A 22,292-nucleotide genomic window follows, 5' to 3' on the forward strand; every position below is an offset into this window, starting at 1 on the left:
TGGCATCTGAGCAGCTCCACTGAGGCCGCAGATGATAGAGGAGACCAGTGGCGCGTTCATCCCCTGGTACAATCATCCTGGGCTCCGCCCACCTCTCTGCTGACAGCAGGTGGCGGTTAGCTCTGAGACTCGGTGCTGCAGGAGCATGCTGGCCAGGGGCAGGACAGCCGAGCCTCTCCAGAGGGAAAGCATACTCCACCCGGAAAACTTCTGCTCCCGAGAAACCCACAATGCAGATGCCAAGAGAAAAGTTCAACCCAGGCTGAGGGGACTGAGGCAGGGAGCCCTGTGTTCACTTGGCAGGCCCGGTGACAGTGCCCCCGGCCCCTTCTCACCTGCCCCGTCATGAAGACTCTCCTTTCCATCTGTTCTGTTTTAACCAAAGGACCAGAGGGCTTCCCAAACCCTCTCCCAGGAAACAATAGTTACAGATACAGGAACAGATAATATTCCTTGAGCACTCAGTGGTGCCAGGCATTGTGCTGAGAGCTTTGACTGAAGGCTCTCTGCAGAGGGTGAACAGTGCCCCCTCACCCCCAATTACATTTGCATCCTGGAAGCTGTGAATGTCACTTCTGGAAAAGGGTCTTTGCAGATGGAGTTATGTGAAGCATCTCGAGATGAGCTCATACCAGATGTGACACAGTGGTGTCCTTATAAAAGACCAAAGAGGAGATGACGTACAGCGGAGGTGATGTGAAGAGGAGGCAGAGGTCAGAGTGATGCCACAAGCCGAGGATGGTTGGAGCCACTGGAAGTGGAAGAGGCAAAAGGATGTTCCACTAGAGCCTCTGGAGGGAGCCCAGCCATGCCCACAGCCTGATTGTGGATGCCTGGGCTCCAGAACTTCAAGAGAGAGAGAGAGAGAGAGAGAGAGAGAGAGAGAGAGAGAGGCAGAGAGAGAGAGTTTCTGCTTCTGAAGCCATCAAACATGGTATCTGTTACTTTGGCTACAGGAAGCAACTACAATTTCATCTGGCTCTTGCTATGGAAGTGAATAAGAAACAGCATCTTCCAACCCTCTTACAAATGCGCTCTCCTCACGTTAGTCCCAAACACCTCCATGCTGCTTTCTCCAAGTCTGATCACCAGGCAAACTTGAGTGACTTCAAGCAGCAGAACCAAGTATCCGTCTGAGACTGGGCGACTGTAACAGAAGACCACAGACTAGGGGCCGAGGAACCACAGTTTCTTACAGCTCCCGCAGCGCCCACAGATCCGGGGCTTGGTGGGACCTACTTCCCGGTTCACGGTGGCTGGCTCTTCAAAGGGTTCCCACATGGTGGAGGGGAGCTCTCTGGCTCTCTTCTTTGGGGCACGGATCCCATCCGTGAGGCTTCACCCCCATGACCTGATGTCCTCCCAAAGGCCCCACCTCCCAATACCATCCCCCTGGGGATTAGGTTTCAACATTTAAATTTGGGGGACACAGTCTATGGCAGTATCTTAAAAGAATGGACATTTTAAATTGTGTTTACAGTGGAATAAACACCCCATGTGGACAGTCAGGAGCTGCTGACTCAGCAGGTGCTCTGCCCCGTGCGCTCAGTGGACAGAGCATCTGGGTGGTTTCGCCTCTAGCTTCCTGATACCCGCTACTGGCGTCACCTCTCTTCTCCCCGTGGCCTGGAAAGAGCATATTCAAGGCAGGAATGTGGACCGTAATCCCACAGGCTGAGACCCAGACTTGGATTCGAGACGCGCCTCCACTGCCTTCCATCCCTGTGACCCTGGACTCTTTGCACCCTTTGCACCCCAGGCTCCTGTCCCTTGCCTGGGACAGAGCAGTTTACAGGCCTGAGTGCGGGGTCACGGCTACCATCATGTTGCCAGGCTCGCTGTGTCTGCCACAAGCCCTGCACAGCAGACACACAAACCATGTGATGCCCCCGTGCATCCTGGATTCTGCCCACCGAGAGCTGTTCCACCGGAACCTGCTTTCCGGCTCCAGCAGTTGCCGTCGGAATGGAAGCGTGTTACACTTCACCGTTTGTAGCCACATTGATTGCTGGTTTTACACATCAGAATTAAATAATCACAGCACCGCTATGAGTATGACGAATAAGCATAAAAATGGGCCATGCGATGCCCTTGGAAGGTTGGCCTGGGACTCCCTGTATTTATTCCACCCCAAACAGGAAGGCTCTGAGCCCCAAATTCTCTCCTGTGAAAGGCTGGTTCCCCCCAAGCGGGCAGCAGGCACCCCCCGCAAGCCTCCCCCAGGCCCACGCACTCCGTCTCTCTCTGGTCAGGCTGTGAGGTCACGCTTTCTGTCCACCGTCCACTCACCTGAGCCCTGGCCTTTCCCTGGCGTGGGGTACTGGTGGGGAAGGGGTGTATGGCTGTAGCATGAGGCTCTTCAAACTTCAAAGAAATAGCTGATATCAAATACCCTTGGCCGTATCCGGAGCACTCGCTGTTCGCCATAAGCATTGTTGCATTCGGCACCACGCTTCCTCTTAAACGCCCAGTTTTAAAGAATGCAGACTCAGGTCCAAACAGCACCTTCCTCTTTTAGCCTTAGCTGGAGGCAGCCTGTGTGTGTGTGTGTGCGTGTGTGTGTGTGTGTGTGTGTGTGTGTGTGTGTGCATGCGTGTGTATGTGTGTGATTTCCAAGTGTAAGACAGAGGGAGCTGGGGGAGGCTCTCCTTCCTGTGCAAGAGAGGCTAAGTGGCTGCAAGTCTGCACTCTGGAGTCAGTCTGTGGACGTGGCCACTGTACAAAAGCCAGCTCATCAGCTTACCCCTCGGCCTACAATCCTTCAGGGACTTCCTGCTTCGGTCAACGTAAAACCCAGCACCCTCGCCACAGCCTACCAGCCCCTGCCTGCATGGCTGCCCTCCCCAGCTCTTCCAGCCCTGTCTCTGCACAGACTCACTCTCCAAATGTGGACATTCTCCTTGTCCACCCGCCCTACCCAGGAAGCCCCTTGCTACCTCAGGACCTCGGCACATGCCAGACCCTCTTCCTGGAATAATCTCTCCTACCACTCTCCACCCCTCCCCCCATATCACTTCCTTTTCATTTGTCTTCTCTCATGTAAAACGTCATCCCCTTTGGGGAAATGTTCCCTTAGCAGCCACCACCCCCATCTAGGCCAGGCCAGGCCAGGCTTACCTCTTCACGCTCCCGTTACGCACGGTACCCTCTTGTCTGCAGCACACACACAGTGACAATTTCACACAGACTGGCCTGTTTCACTTGCTTCTGCCCTGGAGACTGCTCAGCGTTACATCACGGCACCCAGCAAAGTGCCTGGTACACAGGAGACACTCCCAGCTCCTTGCGAACCCACCAACAAACAAGATTTCCTTGTGACCTGTGTGGAGTCCACACACCAGTGAGTGTACTCACTACTCACTTGTTGGCTCCTGACACAGCTGGCCCAAACTGAGGCTGCATTCGAGAACTCTAGCGACAAAGTTAATAGAAGTGATCATTGTAAGCGTAACTGAGGTGTTTTAAAAACAGGTAGCAGTGTGGCATTGGGTGCCAGGCACTGAACTTTGCAGAGGGACGTTCCCTCAACTGGAGGTGCTTTGAAAACAACTGAAATGTTGAGGATACTCACAGCCAGGCCAGGGGAAGAACACCTGAGGGACGTGACAGGTACTACAGTGAATACCGCAGGTTCGGGGCGCCACGTCTGGCCGCCTAACGGTCTGTCCACTGGGATAGGGCAGGCATTTGCACAGTGCTTCCAATTGAGGCGCCTGGATCATGGTGAAAGTTTGCAAATGAAGATCTCAACCCAACAGAAGGAGAGAAAATTCCAGAGGCTGAAATGCTAACCCACATCACCTGTGCTGTGTGGAGCACCAGAGCTCCACTGGGCCTCATTTGCACATCTGTGAAATGGGGTGAAGGTGTTTTCAACCTTATAAATTATTATGAAGATAAAATTAGAAGTGATGTTCTCTTGGGCGCCTGGGTGGCTCAGTCGGTTGAGCATCCGACTTCGGCTCAGGTCATGATCTCACGGTTCATGAGTTCGAGCCCCGTGTCGGGCTCTGTGCTGACAGCTCGAAGCCTGGAACCTGCTTTTGATTCCGTGTCTCCCCTTCTCTCTCTCTGCCCCTCCCCTGACCCCCCTCCCTCTCTCTCTCTAAAAAAATAAATAACATGAAAAACAAAAGAAGTGATGCTGTCTTAGTCCCTTCGGGCTGCTATAACAAAAAAACACCTAGACTAGACAGCTTACAAACAACAGAAAGTGTATCTCTCACAGTTCTAGACACTGGGAAACTCAGATCATAGTACCAGTGTACTGTTTGGGAAAGTCTTCCTGGCTCCAAGAGTCTTGTACTGTGTCCTGACATGGCAGAGGGGGGGAAGGAACTCTCTGAGGTCTCTTTTATAAGGAAGCGCACTGGACCCATTCATGACAGCCCTACTCTCATGACTAATCACCTCCCAGAGGCTCACCTTCTTTTTTTTTAATTATTATTTTTTAGGTTTATTTTTGAGAGAGAGAGAGACAGAGAGAGACACAGAGAGAAACAGAGAGAGACAGAGAGAGACAGAGAGACAGAGAGTAAGCAGGGGAGGGGCAGAGAGAGGGAGAAACAGAATCCGAAGCAGGCCCCAGGCTATGACCTGTCAGCACAGATCCCGATGAGGGGCTCGAACCCATAAACCATGAGATCATGACCTGAGCCGAAGTTGGATGCTTAACCGACTGAGCCACTCAGGTGCCGTCACCTTCTTTTCAAATTTGTTTTTAATATGTAATTATTTAGGGTAGAGACAGAAAGAGACAGAGCACAAGCAGGGGAGGGGCAGACAGCGAGGGAGACAGAATCTGAAGCAGGCTCCAGGCTCTGAGCTCTCAGCACACAGTTCGATGCGGAGCTCGAACTCACAAACCTCAAGAACATGACCTCAGCTGAAGTCAGACGCTTAACTGACTGAGCCACACAGGTGCCCCCCAAAGCTCACCTTCTAAGACCAGCACGTTGGGAATTATGTTTCAACACATGAATTTTTGTGATACGTACATCCAGACCATCGCAGAGGCAAACAGAATCTCTCTGCAAAGCACCTTGTGCAGGAAGGGCTGGCTCACAGCTATGGTCTTACCATCACTTGTCTCCCATCAGGGACCTCAGATGCTTCTGAGACCCAGGCCTGGCCCTTGCTCATTGGGGATCAAAGTCGCAGCAGCAATAGTGGCATAATGCACAGCACTGGGGTTGGGGACAGGTGGTGAGCCAAACGCTCACCAACCGCCAAACCTCTGAGTGCTTTCTCTTTGCTTATTAGTTTTCGGACTTTTCTTTCCATAATGACTGAATCAAGCTCAGTCAACAGTTATGCTTTTTCAGGATATTTATCTCAAAACAGCCAGAGAGAAAAGGCACGGGGTCTGCACCACACGCTTAAGTCTTTGCACAGATGGCGGGAGGCTCCAGTCTGAGCTGCTGTCATGCTGCCTCCATTTCTTTCTCAGTAAATTTGCTTCCAGGGGAGTAGGTGTGAGAGCCAGGGGTCCCATTCTGAGCGAAATGTCCCTAAGTGTGCTCTTTGCTCTCAGCTCATGTTCACAGACACCTGTTGTTCTCATGTGAATATTCAAGGTCACGCACCCACCCCTCTGCATTTTTGGTGGATGTGTGCCAACAGCTGAGAGCCTCCTGATGGCTGCAGGAATGAACGGCAGGTCTGTTGATTGCAAAGATACATGTTTTTGCGAAACCAGGTCTGGTTCTTTTAAGGCGTTACTGAATGGAAATGTGTTTGCCGTTCACCAGGGTGTCAGGCGTGGAACGTGCGACAGCAATCAGTTAATATGTTTATCTCACTTTAGAGTACACAATAGAATTAAGAACGGCAATTTTTTCAGGAGGAACAAATGGCATTAGTGCTCCTAAATACAATCATAAGGGTGGCCCCTGGGTGGCTCAATAGGCTAAGCGTCTGACTCTTGATCTCAGCTCAGGTCGTGGTCTCGTGGTTGTGACACGGAGTCCGTGTGGGGCGTTACGCTGAGCGTGAATCCTGCCTGGGATTCCCTCTCTCTCTCTCTGCCCCTCCTCTGCTCACATGCCTGTGTGCTCTCTCTCCCTCTCTCAAATACATACATACATACATACATACATACATACATACATACATACATATATACATACATACATACGTACATACATAAAGTAACATAAAATAATTAAGTAAAATGAAGTAAAAAAGTAAAATAAAAACTCCAGTAATAAGAGTTACAATGTCTGGGGTACACTAAGTCCTCGGTTGGTGCCGGACGCTGTGCACACAGCCCCTCAGCTCCTCTTGTGAAACCACAGTCCAAGGAAACGCTGTATCTGCCTGGGTCGCCTGCTCACAGACATGGCCTGGGTCCACGGGCCCAGCTTGGGCTGACCCATGGTCAACTCTCCCATGCCTGCTGCACCATCTGGCTGTTTTCAGACATGGTCAACTGTGATTGAACGGAACACCCTACATAAATACTTAGTCATGGGACTTTAAGTTCAATTTTTGTTGGTGATTTTCCCCTGCTCGATGCATTTTTCAGAATTTTGCCCTTAGACAAGTGTACGCCTTGTTGTTGAACAATTAAATGTGCTTACGAATTTATGACTCCTCGCAGGAACATGTGTTGAGAGCCGTGTGTGTGCGTGCTATTTCTAGAGGGTGAGTGCAGCATGCCAAACCCGCGTGCTTCTCTCCAACAAGATTCTTGTGACCAAAGTCCAGAGACTCAGACGCAGGACAGCGCAGCCAGAGAGGAATCCCGTCGGGCCAGCGTGCTGGCCCCAGGGCTCTCCTCTGTGCCTGAGCCAGCCCGGCCTTCCTGCAGCTCAGGGAACTGCCCGCTGAGGTAACAGGAGGAACATGCTCATGGGCTCACTGGGCTCCCCCTGTGCACCCCTTCCTGGGAGGGCTCTGGGGGCATAAACAGCTCCTGAGTCACGGCCCCTTCCGCAGAGGGCACACACAGCAGCTGAGGGGTAAGACGCAGACAGAGGGTAGGGCTGAGCCATGCGGGGCTAGGAGATCAATGACACAAAGACCTGTTAGCCTCCAATTGTTTGCTGCGTGATGAGCCCCGCACCCCATGTCACCTCCCTTTATCTCACTTTGATCTCAGAACAACCTCATTAGGAGGTGATTAGTTGTGCCCCTTTCACAGCTGAGGACACAAGGCATAGAGAGCTAAGCAACCTGCTCCAGAAATGCCATCCAGCTTCCCCGCCGCATAGCCAAATTCAGACCGGGGCCTGAGCAAAGGGGCCACATACGGCCCACAACACGCCATGCAGCCAAGGTGTCACACGGCCAGGTGGGGCAGTGCAGAGAGACGCGGTCCCTCTGGGTCTGGCAGAGCATCTCAGCGAACACCGGAGAAGATGGGGTGAGTGACCCTGAGCGACAATACCATACACCCGTCCTCTCCCCACTCACGGGCTGTCTAGCCCTTGCCTTGCGGCTGCCCTCAAAGTCCTTCATCATTTCTCTGTCAACCGGCCACCCCAGATAACGCCATAATCCTCCCTAGGCCGGGTGCCCAGCTCTCCCCTGGATCTCTCTGACTCTAGTTCTCCAAGAGCAAACCTTCCCCAAGCCTGCTTTTCAACCACGTGGCTTATGCAGAACTTTCTGGGTCCTTCTAGGCCTCTGCACCCACAGTCCTTGTTCCCACACCCAGGCTGGGGCCCCAGGAGGCAGAGGTCACCCTAAGAAGCCTGAGCAGGGGCCTGTCAGGTCCACAAACAGATTTCTTGTGAGGGATCCAGCAGAAAATGGGTGTCAAACTCAGCACCCGCCTTCCCTTTCTGCCTGTCCTGTCCTGAGCACAGAGCTGGGAGCAGCGGAGAAGGGGCCTGAAGGGCAGTGGTGGCCAGAGGCGCAATCACTGAAGCCCAGGACCAGCTGTGGACACTTCCCAGAGGAGGGAGCCTGGAGTTCACGTGCACAGGGTGGGCAGCATTTAGGTACGAATAATAAATAAAGGCAGCAAGGCAGGGAGCCAGGGAACAGGCTGGCACACTGCACTCTGCCTTTAACTAGCCAGGGTCTGGCCAATGAGATTTTCATCACTGACCCGAGCCTGGAGAGAACTTACTGGTGAGACTGCGTTGGCGTTTCCATCAGAGGCTGCTGTTGTTATCAGAAGTACCTATTACCCATCATGAAACAGCAAGCTCAAATTGGATGGGAAAATGAGTTTCTACTTCATAAATGCATAATGTGAGCAGCTTCTTTTCTTTTTTTTCAAATTGACTTATCTCAGCAAATTTTGTCTCCTTTCATGTTAAAAAACCTATGAGCTGATTTTAATTTAATGTTTGCAAGTTCTTATTAGACTTATTGACAGGATTCATAAGCAGAAGGTGAAACACCTGTTTAATCCTGCATGGGGTGTGGAACCAGGGGCCACATCTATCACCACACGAGCCTTTTGTCCCCACGTGCACGCGGTTTACCGTAACTGCAGGCGGCGGATGACTGCAGGTAACACAAGGACAGGAGGCTGTCTGCCGATTCCAGGTGCTAAGAAATTTTACTGCCTCCACCAAAATGTGTAATGTCTAGGGACCCGGAGGCCAGGGCTGTGGCAGAGAAGCCAGCCCCTGGAGGACGGCGCAGGTGACCGCAAGCCACCGGGACAGGGGCACCAGGTGCTGCCAGCAATGAGGTGAGGACGAGACCAGCAGGGGAACCCAGGCCCCAAGCTGCTGAAACATATTAAGATTCAAGGACTGGATAAAAGATAGAACTGTCATATCCGGGCCAGAAGCAGGGGCCAGGCTGGGGGCCACAGATGCCAGAAGTCAGAGATAGCACAATGGCGACAGAGGTGGTGAGAGGTGGGGACACGGCGGGCTTGAGGAAGACCGAGGGCAGTCAAGCAGCCAGCGCCCAGGAAGGTGGGCGAGCGGCCGCCAAAGCCCATCACACAGTGGCAGCCATGCATGCTTCCTTTTCCTCTCTCCCTCTATCCTTCCTCTTCCCTCCTCCTCTTTCCCTCCTTTCGCCCCCTCCCTCTCCTTCTCCTTCTGCCTCTGTCAGTTCTCCTACCCCTCCTTCCTTCTCAATGAGGCCCCTCATGGGGACCCCATGCCTCACCCCACACCCCCGCCCTGTGACTTCCCCCATTCCCTCAGCACCTGAAAGTGCCTGTCTGTTCGCTGATTTGCCTCTGTCTCCCCACCGCCACATGCGGACCCTGGAGAGCAGGACCCGTGTCTTGACCAGCCCTGCTTCCCCAACGCTGAGCTCAGAAGCACAGATGCTCAGAAAAAGAGGGTAAGAAAGACAAGGAGTGTGTCCTACCCCTGCCCCACAGCAGAACAGAACAAGACACCTATACATCAAGTTCATGTCTATTGTGAAAATCCAGGCTTTTTCCACCTGGTATCCTGCTTGGAATTCTTTAACACAGGAAGGTGCCCAGGACCCTGAGTTGGGCACAGCTGACCTGACACTGTCCCAGGCAGCTTACTAGGGTGGCTGGAGCTCAAAATGCCTGTGGTTCTGGGGCGCTTGGGTGGCTCAATCAGTTAAGCACCGGACTTTGGCTCAGGTCATGATCTCACAGTTTGTGGGTTCGAGCCCCGCGTCGGGCTCTGTGCTGACAGCTCAGAGCCTGGAGCCTGCCTTTGTTTCTGTGTCTCCCTCTCTCTCTGCCTCTCCTCTCTCTCTCTCTCTCTCTCTGCCTCTCCTCTCTCTCTCTCTCTCTGTCTCTCTCTCTCTGTCTCCCCCTCCCTCCCACCCTCCCCCCTCCCTCCCTCTCCCTCTCTCTCTCTCTCTCTCTCTCTCTCTCTCTCTCTCTCTCTCTCTCCTTCTCTCTCTCAAAAATAAATAAACATTAAATTTTATTTTTTTTTTAATGCCTGTGGTTCTGATACAGTGAAGCTGATAGTCTGACTGGGTCCCCAGTTAGGTCAAACAGACGTTAAATGCAATGCGCCCACAATAATATATTCTGGGTAAAATACACACCCCATTTAACGTCCTCACACGTGCCTCCTCATGTCCTCTCATCACCTGAACAGACCAGGAAACGTGCCTTCGCTGTCCTCCCCACGAAGGGTGAAATATGGCCCCATGGCGCCTGTGCTTCCTGTGGCTGATTTTTTGTTCCTGCCATGTCACCTTGACTCTTCTGTCCCTTGTGATTTAGAAGCGTGTGCTTGGCTCAGCACAAACGAATTTTCAAGGCAGACGCAGTTTTCTGTGCTGTGAGGGCCAGGTGGGGTTTTTATTGACTTGTGCCACCGTTGAGCATGTTTAGGCACAGGCAAGAAACAATAGCCACCGAGGAGGCCAGGCTGGAATTGTGGCGACCGGGGCTGGCCCGCCCCAGAGAGAGGGCCTCGTGGATGTCCTGAGCTGAGGCCGGGCAAGTCTGCACACCCACATGTACCCTCAGTTGCAGGGGGGCAGCAAGCGAAGGCAGGAAAGCCCAATGGCCGCTCTGTTAGGGCCACTCCCAGACACTGCGCTGAAGCTGAACCAAGAGCCCCCAGCTGTTCCCTCCTTGGTGACCATCACCCAGGCATCCTGCTGGCGGGGTGGGGGGGTGTGGGGAGGGGAGTCCAGCGATGGGCAGCTCCTGAACATCCAGCCACTCAGGCTGCAGAATCCCTCCTGGTGTGGTCGTCCGTGGAACAGCCATCATGGGAGAAGCATCACAAAGCATCTGCATGTCCTTGCTCGACAGCCCATGCTGCTCTCCGGGTGGTCCTGCCACCAGAGCTGCGACCACTCAGCCCCCTAGGTCTCTTCCCAGCATCCTCAAAGCCCCACTGCCTCCCTTGTCTCCAATCCAGATTTGTGTGCATTAATTTCAAATACAGGGAAACATACAGAATAATAATATGAACGTCCCAAAATCATCATCGGCAATTAAAAAATGTTCTCAGTTTGTCATTTTGGCTTTCTCATCCTGAGCCTGGAAGCAGGTTGGTTAAGAAACTGGTGTGTATCTCTCCAGTTCCAAACTATAATGCTTTGCATATACATAGAAATGAGTAAGTATACATATTTATACATAAACCATATACATTTACCTATGCACTTCACACGCATGAAAATATGGGTTATATGTGCGTGTGTATATATGTTAGTAAACAACCTATGGCATTGCTTTATTTTATTTTTTTATTTTTTTTAACAGTTATTTCTTTTTCAGACAGAGAGACAGAACATGAACGGGGGAGGGTCAGAGAGAGAGGGAGACACAGAATCCGAAACAGGCTCCAGGCTCTGAGGGGTCAGCACAGAGCCCGATGTGGGGCCTGAACTCACGGACCGTGAGATCATGACCTGAACTGAAGTCGGACGCTTAACCGACTGAGCCACCTAGGCACACCGGCATCGCTTTATTCTTTCTAAAATTGGCATCAATGTTGTCACGCTGTATATCATTGTATGGAACTTGTTTCTTTCTCTCCACCTTGTGTTTCTCATGCTTGTCCAGGCTGAAGCACATTGCAGAAGGATTGGCCATGCTCCAGGAGAGGGCACAGCCCTCCAGACTGCCAAGTAGGCCCAAGACTTCAGATGCCAGCCACACACTCGGGGTCCCCACGGCCACCATCACGTCTAACCCCCTGGCTGCAAATCCTGGGGTCCCCAAGATTCCCTCAGGTTTGATAATTCACTAGAACACCTCTCAGAATGCAGGAAACACTGTATTTACGATTACAGGTTTATCATGAGTACAAGGATACAAGTAAGAGCCGACCACAGGACAGAGGCAAAGTCTGGGAGGGTCCACGTATGAATTTCCAGTGCCAAAAACCTCCAGCCACCCCCGTGGAGTCCTGGACGGTATTACTTCCTCCGGGCTTCCGTGCGCGACAGCACTGCAGAGCATGGCTCATCCGGGAAGCTCACCCAAGCCTTTGTTTTCCAGAATCTTAACTGGGGCTTGACCGCGTCCTGCCCACTTGGCTGACCTTTAGTCTCCTACCCCAGATCAGAACTGATATGATGGGTCCTAAAGACCCCGTCATAAATCACACTGCTGGACTGTCGAGTGGCCAAAGTCCCCATAAAACGAGGATGCTCCTGCTGGCTAGAACCTTCCAGGGGCCTTGAGATGACATCCCTGAGGCTGAGGGTGGAGACTGGACCTGCCTGGGTACAGCTGATTCCTCACACGCATGTAGAGACCCAGCCCCTTCGCTCTACCTTCCACGTGGAGCCCCATCACCCACACCTCCCCTTGATGCTGGATTGAATCACACCCCTGGAAAACCTCTCCAGGCCTCAGTGTGATGGCGACATCCAAATGTCCCCAGTTCAGATTCCTGGTCCTACTCCAGCCCTATGGGAGATGATGCCCAAAAATCTGTGTTTCTTTCCTTTCTTTTTTTTTTTTTTAATTTTTCTTTTGAGAGACAGAAAGAACACGAGCTGGGGAGGGGCAGAGAGAGAGAGAGAGAGAATCTGAAGCAGGCTCTGCTCTCAATGCAGAACCCAACACGGGGCTGGATCCCACAAGTCCAGGATCATGACCTGATCTGAAATCAAGAGTGGGGCACTTAACTGACTGAGCCACCCAGGCGGCCCCCAGCAAGAGAAATAGTCTATTTTCCCCTCTTAGAATCCCCCCCAAAGGGATCTGCCGCCTCAGCAGTCACCAGGGAGAGCTTGAGAAGTCTGGAGAAGGAAGAGAGACCGTCCCTCCTCTCGGTAAGAGGGAAACCAGGCAGGACGGAGGCGGGGGACATCATGGTAAGCCCAACCGTACCTACTGATGTGTGTCCCCGCAGCCACTCCAATGACCAGGAGCGACACCAGAACATCAACATCCTTCCTTATGGATCCCAGCACGTCTCCCATCAAGAAACACGCTCCAAAAATACAACTGCTGAAGAAAAATCACAGGGAAGAGTTGCATTCTTCAGAGAAGGCCTGCGGAAGGGCTGTATTTCCAAGGTGAGCTCTGTCAGCACCGCCGAGTCAGGGTGCGTCCAACAGACGCATGTCTGGTGTCCCCAAGTCCAGGAACTACCTGCAGGGCATTCCCCCTCCGTCTGAAAATGGAGGGCATCGCTGGGCCAAAGGTGCCTTGACACAAGGAGAAGAGGGCCATCTTGGCGGGCTCTCCCAGCAAGTGACTTCCTGTGCCTCTTATGTCTGCCAGGAGCATGGGAGTGTTCAGAGGTCACTCTGGTCTAGGCTTTATTTTGCCAACCACTGGGGAGCCCCACCACTGCAAGCTTCTTAAGTCTCTGTTCTAGTGAGATGTCAACTAACTGCTCCCATGCACACCCCGGGCTTGTAGAAGGGGATCGGCCACAGGACCAGACCCTGGCATTCCTCTCCAAGAAGCACTATTTTTTAGTTATTGCATACAATCCCGAGATATGACACCATTCCTTCCATTTTTAATAGAGGTGATTAAGCAGGTGTGACCCAACATGCCGGGCCACTGCCACAGAATCTGTTAATGAACAGGAGGGGGAGGAACTCTTTGGCCTTCCTCATCCTGAAGCCTGAGTACCTGCACAGCAACACGTTAAAACCCTCCCAGCAAATGCTACCTGTTCAAGAGCTACACTCTGAAAAAGAATGGACTACAGAGTCTGCTTCCAAAGTGTCTAAAAGTGCTGTTACCAAACTGAGAAAATGAAGGTTATTCTGGAAGCACATGCATTTAAAGGGCCAATTTCAAAAGCGAGCGTTTAATCGACGAAAAGCTCTCATTAAAAAACAGTAAGTGTGAAAATACATGCCAAGGACGTGAGCGAGAACATTCCTTCTTTCCGTTCATTCTTGTCCTTCTGCAGCACACATCTAGCCTGTGCTGGTGTTCCCCAAGGAAGCATCCTAGCAGAAGCAGGAAGGTGAGACCAACAGGGACAAAGGTGTTCCGAATGGTCTCCGTGATTGAAACTCTGCTGTTCGATTCTTGGCCGTGACTCCCCCACCACCCAGTCACAGGTGCCTGTATTTGAATTTCCATAGTTACCTTCATCCCACACTTAAAATTATAGACTTTTTCCCAGCTTGCTTTTTAAATGCGACATCACAATGTTGAGGAAGCATCATACATAATTACATTTAATAGACAGAGAATTGATGGAAACACTTAGCCAGAAGAAAAAGCCCAGACTTAATTCTGTAAACATGCTATTGTACAGTAACCCCCAAAGAGTTTGCTCTTAAACCTCCTAATTAATTTTTCACTACAAAGGTCAAAGATGCTATTATACTTGTTGTTTTAAATTTTTTTTTCAACGTTTTTTATTTATTTTTGGGACAGAGAGAGACACAGCATGAACGGGGGAGGGGCAGAGAGAGAGGGAGACACAGAATTGGAAACAGGCTCCAGGCTCCGGGCCATCAGCCCAGAGCCCGACGCGGGGCTCGAACTCACGGACCGCGAGATCGTGACCTGGCTGAAGTCGGACGCTTAACCGACTGCGCCACCCAGGCGCCCCTATACTTGTTGTTTTAAATGGCGGTCTCAGGCAAGTGGAAACGACTGAGTGCTGGGGACAAATATCTCCCATTAAAATCTGTGTTAACGAAAACAGCTGTGTTCGGGGTTTCCGAGATCCAAACAGAAACAGACGCCACCATTTAAGGGAGCCATTGGATGAAGGCTTCCTTCCCTCAGCTTGTAGGGATATGTGTACCTGGAGGGTGATGGGTTTTGGTATACAAGCTGTCCAAACTTTTATTTAAATACATCCTTTCCTACCCTTTCCAAAACCAAGCTAAATATAGCTTGCCTGTTCCATGGAGAATTGTATGTCACACTTTTGCAAGCCATAGGTGGCTTCTGCTTCCGGAGATGCTCAGTCTCTCTCCTGTTCCAACGCTTCCTGATGAGCAATGAAACCAGTCCCCTCTTCACTGCCCAGGCAGACACTTCCAGCCTCCCCACCTCACCATCTCCATCCCTCCTCCCGATCCAGCAGGAGCTCTGTGGTGATGCAGTCGGAAACTCTGTTTCTCTGGCCACATGGGTGATGTCACCAGGGGAGAATTATTAATAGCACCACAAACAGCAAGGGTCTCTTTTCAACAACGCAACCTCTTTATAACAGAAGGGAAAGTGTTTCAGAAAGACCAACGGAATGCTTGCCTGTCCCTCAACCACTGTCAGGCCGCCATCAGATGGGTACCCTCTGCTGGTCTGACTGCGCAGGGAATGAGCCACGTGGAGGGGACTGTAACTGAGAAATCATGGTGCCATGCTCACTGGCTGTACTCTTTAATTAAAAGGGGAAGTTTCCGTGCCTGCCACTGCCATTGCTGTGTCTAAAATGCCTGTGTATCACTGTGCGTGTGACGGGTTTCCCCTCTTCCAGTTTTCCAAGGAAAGTTCCCAGTGCTAGCGAGCCACAAATTCTGGGCCAGGGTCCCTCATTAGGATGAACTGTTATCTCACGTTTATGCTGCATTCCCCCCTATGACCCAGGATTCCTCTTCCCTGGCACTCCTGACATTTGGGGTAGACAGCTCTCTGCTGTGGGGCTGTTCTTTGCACCGTAGCATGTTAAGCAGCATCCTTCGGGTCTCCCTACTACATTGCCGGTAGCGAGCCCCCAACGTTGAGACAAGCAAAAATGTCTCCAAACATCGCCAGGTGTCTTCAGGGGAGGGGCAAAATCACCGCCAGCCTGAAACGACTACTCCAGATTTAACAAAGGTAGACTCTCGGTTACGGAAACCATCCAGAGAGAAGCGAGAGGATGAATATTGATGTGGCAGGGATGATTATTGACACAACGATTCTCCATAAGGCTCTCGGATTGGCTCAGGCAATTAGGAGGAAGGCTTGGTGTTTGTTTGTTTACCTGAAGCAAGCCTGTGTGCATGTGTGTGTATGGAGGTACACCAGCGCATGTTTGTAGAGAGACTGGCAGGAAGTAAAGGGTGTTGGGCAGCAAGAGAACCCTTCAGCTAAACGTGGAGAGTTCATTTATGCCCAGACTGCCAGGAGCACCCCTGTCTGTCTGGTTTTCTCAGAGAGCTGCTGAAACCCAGGACGAGAGCTGAGAGACCACATTAGAGTTCACCAGTGAGGCAACTGGGGATGCACGCGGGCGTGTCGTGTGGGATGGTGTGTGCCTGCACCTGCCGTGGGGGGCGCGGGCCGCCAACCACACAGACCGACCCTTAAACCCACACAGGCACCCTGGAGTGGTTAAAAGGCTGAGGGCACATTCAGGAATTCCCTGAGAGGCATGAGTTCTGTTCTCTTGTGTCTCACTCTACCAAACGGACGTGCTCTGAAAAGCTATGCCACGTTTTTTTGCAAATCGAAGGACAATGTGCAACATTTTTTTTCAATGTAAAGAAAGCACAAATTCTTTCGAGAAAGGGAGAAAATCTTTCCGTTAAGTGGAACATCTCTCTCAATTTACCTTTTTTTCCTAAATTTGGACGTTGGAAGATTCGCCAACAAGGACGATGGAAGACACAGTGTAGTATTTCCATAGCACGTGGAAAACAGAAATTGATTATACACGAGAGGAAGAAGGTTTCAGGCATTTGACAGATAGGAGAGGCAGGTTTGAGTTCTGGCTCAACCAGACAGCCACATCACGCCTTCCTTCTTGATCTTCCCAGGGCAATAAAACCTGTCCTCTTTACCTCCCAGGGTGCGTGGCGGACACACGTGCAGGAAGGGCTGGGAAAAAAACAGTCGATATTTGCAAATGCTGGTGACTTTTTAGCAAGAAAACATTTCTTCCGGTGGAAGTTAGAGAAATAGCAGTGTAGATAACTGAAGACCTCTGTAGAATTAACTTCTTGGAAACTCCTCGCAGGTTCCCAGCTGCCTCAGCCCACAGCAAAGCTTATCTCCCTAGGTTTTGAGGTCACTTCCAGCCCTTAGCTTTCCCAGCTGATGACTTCTCTCTCTCTAGAAGACCCTATTTTTAGCTGTTTTCACAGGGGCACCCAGAGGCAAATATTATACAGAAACCACCTACATTCGGACTGTGATAATCCCTACCTGCCAGTTGGGAAGTTAACCTCTGTATAAAGAAAGGAACTGGCTAAGGAATATGGCATGTGCAATTTGGGCAAAGCCATGTTGTGTCAACTGAAATCGTTTTCCAACCATCCTCAAGCATTCCAGAAGCCCTTGACAATATGTGAATTACAAACCATTCTTATCTATTCAGAAAACCAGGGGAGACTCCTTGGCTTGAGGAAAGGCACTGTGTTGGGAGAAATAGAGCCACTTTCCTTCCCAACATCCTGTCCCACAGTGTGCTCCCATTCCTAAACAGAGGGCCCCAACCTCATTCACAATTCCCAAGTGATGACTGTATTTCCTTTCTTCTGTGACAAATAAAATCACCAGGAAATGGGCTAGCAATACCTTGATCTCCGGCCCCTTCCAAAGCCAACTTCGAGCATACGTCAGATCTCTTCAATGGTAAATGTCAGTCACTCACATATTCACCCACCTCCATCACCAATTCTCCCACATTCTGGAATTCTCCACCCTTTGGAACTGCCTTGCAGCTATGTGAACCCAGCAGCCCTGTGATCGTGGGCCATGAGCCACGGCTTTGCAATTGGAGTAGGACATCAGTGAATCTCTGCAGAGTCCCTGCCACCAAGCAGAAGTGAGCATTGGACAAGTTTCCCCCAAGACCGGCTGGCCCTCTGCAATGCCTCGCATCGCACGCAGCTAGAATCTCGGGTCTTGAGGAAGGTGTGTTTGAGTTTGTTTTTGTTTCCAAACTTCACTGTGCACCAGCCTTTTCCCTCCAGGGAGACAGACTGGTTCTGCACATCATTACCAGCCCCAAGGGGCATTCTGGAACCTCTCTGAGAGGAGGTTCCCTACCGCAGCTGTTATCAAATCCAGCATCCTAGATTCTAATAAACCACTGTGTTTATGAGCAGATCACCAAGACTGCAAACGTCTACAACATTCACTCACTCTTCACCCTCTTGACTCTGCCCACGAATGAAGTTGGGTTGGGGTAGATTAATAATTTCTCAGCATTACTGTCTCCCTAGGGCAAGCACCCACGTATGAAGAGGACCCCAATTTATGTAAATGGACTATTCCTAACGAGTTGGGGGCCTCGCGAGATCTGGATGCACTAAGTGGTAATTTTCCACAGGTGTGCCTCCTCATTGGAGGTATAATGAACATTCATTTTTAGTGTCTATCATCAATGGTAAGGTTCTTTTTTTAATTTTTAACATTTATTCTTTTTTTGAGAGAGAGAGAGAGAAAGAGACAGAATGAGAGCAGGGGAGGGGCAGAGAGAGAGGGAGACAGAATCCAAGCAGGCTCCAGGCTCAGCCGTCAGCACAGAGCCCAACGCAGGGCTCGAACCCACAGACTGCGGGATCATGACCTGTGCTGAAATCGGACGCTTAAATACCTGAGCCACCCAGGCCCCCAACATGGTAAGCTTCTTAATACATTAATTTTTTTTTCCTCTTCTGTCAAGATTGCAATTCCATATTTCAGTCCATGAGCTATGAAAAATAAAGCTTGGCATTTCTGACTGTGTGCCATGCACTCACTGCACAGCTTACATGTGTTACATTCCCGGCTCTCACAGCAAGTCCAAGAGTTAGACAGTATCGTCACTTCATTCACAGATGAGAAACAGAGACAGGGAGTCAGCAACTTTCCCAGGTGCTGCGGGCTGAATGTTTTTGTCCCCCCAAATGACTCCCACAAATGCATACACAGAAATGCTAATGCGTAAGGTGACTGTGTTAGGAGGTGGGGACTCCAGGAGGTGGTTAGGTCAGGGGGATGGGGCCCTCAAAATGGGCCCAGTGCCATCATAAAAGAGACCCCAGAGAGGTGTCTGACACCCTCCACCATGTGAGACACAGCAAGAAGACAGCCCTCTAGGAACCAGGAAGCAGGTGCTCATCAAACACCAAACACGCTGGTGCTACGATCTCGGACCTCACTAATTACACAACCTTTCAAAGTGTCTGCTTCTTATCTGTAACTCATCCTGTGGCATTTGGTTAGAGCACACTGAATGTACTGAGACACCCAAGTCACTCCTAGTGAGAAACAGAGGCAGACAAGACCCCAGCCCGTCTGAGCGGGGCCTCTGTGTTCCTCAGCACACGGTCCAGGACACCCAAGCACCTCCACTGCTCTTCCTAAGACACGCCGCCCAGGATGTGCTTAATCTGTCCCTGACACAACACTCAGCCTGGATAAATGCCTGAGACTTCCATTCACACACCGAGACAACTAGGAGTAACAGGAGACACACTCAGCATTGAGTGGCCACAGAAGGTTTAGACTAAAGACAAGACCCATGGGTCAGGCCAGCCCAGTCGTGGCCAGGCTCCCAGGCTCTTGCCTGTACCTACGAGTGGAGCTCCAATGTGCTCCCCACTATGACCTAGGAGAGGTGCCCTTGGCTGGCCAGTCTCTGACGTCTTTCATCAGCAGTCATGAGACTTCAGGGAAATCACAAGCAGTGGCTGCCTGGAAAAGATTGGAGGCTATCTTCCAGCAAGGAGTCTGTGAGGATGCAAACACGCAGAGCTGATGAACCGAGGAGAGACGCATCGGATTTGCTTCCTTCGGCTCCGTCTACAGTGACCTCCAAGCGTTTTCATCGCTCTGGGGATAACTAATTTGGGAGCTATTTGATTGGAAACAGTCCATTTTCACCAGGCAGAGGCAGCGCTCTCTGGGGGCAGAAGAACATGTTATCTCATGGGCTCTGCAGAGCCATGCTGGAATAAATAAGACACCGCTGAGTGATGAGGTAATGACAGATGGTGCCTTAGTCTGGAAGGGTGTCATTATGTAGGAAGGGCTCATGTCTTGGGACCGTCAGCTATGGGATGGTCGACTGGCAAGCTCCAGGAAGAAAGACCACGGAAGCCTGTGTGTGCCTACTCCATCTACTTAGGTTCCTGAAATTCTGAGAGATTACGGATGGTCACTTACTCAACAAGGGGCTTAACTAGCTTGACTTTTGTGTAGCTCGTCAGAAAGATGGCTCCTGCCCCCAACACCAACGCTCGTGGGGGGACTCGATACACTCCGACCCTAAAACGCTGACTCAAGGACATCAAGATGTAGTCACAGTCACACACATATGAGTAGTGAAGTCTCTTTGCTACAGAGGCAAAGCCTCTCTTTGCCTGCAATCCATGGATAAAACACCCTCCTTTCTGTTGCTGAAAAGGAATGAATTACACGAGGAATTGGCAATGAGAGTGCGTTTTCATTAGCATCTATTGGGTGCTAGGGAATTACCAATCAGAAAGAAAGCTCTCTCAGAGCAGCACTAAAGAAATGCATTTTCCTTCAGTTAACAGGCTGAGCACTGAGGGCTAGCAACAGGCACCTTTTGTTTCCTCCGGACGTCTCAGAAGGTGGTGGTCTTCTCGACGGACGTGAAGGACCCTTGCGCCCATCCACAGCCAGCTGCCGCTTGTCCGGCAGGGGAGCAGGAAACTACTGGTTTGTCTCCCCAGAGCCTGGGGGCGACTCCTGTCTTGAAACACCCAACATCTGCTCTGTGCCAGGCACTGGGCACCTGTTGTCAGTGGTCAGTTACAGGAACTCTCCCACTAGCATGGGTGAAATGGAAATAAACTTCACATACACCCAGAAATCTCCCAGATTCCTGCTCATGGAAGGCTATGTGCTCTAAGAATTGCCCAAGGGTATAGCCTCCCTCCTGGGATGGAGAGTGACTGATCACTCACGGGGAGATAGGACCACCCGGTCAGGTGTGCATCCTGGAGCTGAAGTGAGTGTCCCTGGTCATGTATGTTTTTCCCTGAGCTGATTGTCTAGTCTGGGTCATCTGAGTTACCCTTTGCTGATCTGGTCACACCTGGTCACGTATGCTTGCCTCCCTGAGCTGACTGATTAGTCCTGGCTGTGTGTGTGTTTGTATGTGTGTGCACGTGTGTGTGTGTGTGTGTGTGTGTGTGTGTGTGTATGTGTGTGCCCGTGTGCGTGTGTGTGTGTGTGTGTGTGTGTGTGTGTTTGCCAAGCTGGTTTGGTAGTCTAGGTCATGTGAGCATCCTGAGCTTGGTTGGCCAAGGTGCCCGTCCCCAAAGGGAGATGGGGAGATTGATCCCGATGAAATGCACTCTACACAGGAACGAGAGGGCCCTACTAGCAGCGATGGAAGCAATGCTGGTCAGGCAAGACCCAGCCTCAGCCATGTGGCTTGCATTCTAAGAGCTGTGTGCAATACTGGTATTATCTGCATCTTACAGGTGGAAACACTTGCCCAATGAAGGGAAATGATTGGCCCGGCCACGGAGCTGGTGAATGGTGGTCCAGGATTCAAACCAGGGCTGTGAAAGCCCAAAGTCTGCAGCGTTTTCTGTAGCCTGCTCCACACTTCACCTCTTGGCTCTGGACTTCAAACCCTGCTAATGCCATTAACACACGAGCCTCAAGAACAGGGTGCAGATACCGAGGGGTCACCCAGGGAAGGCACGTTATGAGCCTATTTACAATCCCACATGGACAAACTATCTTCTATAAATGCCCCGTCCAGGCCAACGGAGAGCAGGAGAGCAGGGTGTGGCTCATACAACCATGACAGGGCAGGTGGGCACCGGCAACCAGGACACAGCACAGGTGCAGGGATCTGAATAGCACTAAAGGTCAGCTAAAGAGCAAGGAAGTGCAGGGCAGGGAAATCCGTGGGGCAGGGTCCTGGGGCAGCTCATAGGCTGAGGCGTCAGGAGGCAGAAAATGAACAACCAATGTGGACATCCTTATCAAAGCTGAGATCCCTACAGGTAGGTTGCTGGGACTCATCTTGCACTACGAATGACAGGGATCTTTCTAGCTACCCACCTAATAAATGGTCCCACGGAGGAGCTTGGGTCCGATGCAAACAGAGCCCCATGCTTGCGGCCATGTTCTGTGTCCCTTACCACTTCCCACAGACTGTCACGCGTGGCCGCCATTTTTCCAACTTTGTTCTCCTCCTGCCAGCCCACCAGGTCTGCTCCTTGTGACCGTGGTCCAGGGCCTTGCACAGCAGGTGCTCAGCCCAGGGCCGGGGAATAATGTCCACACATACTGAGCAGGGAACGGCTCCACCGACCCAACCACATTTTTATTATTTGTGGTCTTCAGAGTCGTGGCTACAGAGACCACTGGTCTGTAGAATCCAAGAAGAATACCATTGACATGGAAGGTGTCACCATGCTGCCCTGGTCCCAGTCTGCATCAAGGGGAACCCTAAGGAAGGCATGACGATGCCACATCTCGCTGCCTTTCCCCGTTCCCTCCTTCTCTATGGGCAGAAGGAGAACCTCCCATCCACTCATGCCAGGCACTCACTAAATAGTTCCTGAGTGCCTACTGGGTGCCA

This window comes from Panthera onca, assembly GCF_046562875.1.
Source record: "Panthera onca isolate mPanOnc1 chromosome Y unlocalized genomic scaffold, mPanOnc1 haplotype 2 h2.ChrY_unloc_1, whole genome shotgun sequence".
NCBI lineage: Eukaryota > Metazoa > Chordata > Mammalia > Carnivora > Felidae > Panthera > Panthera onca.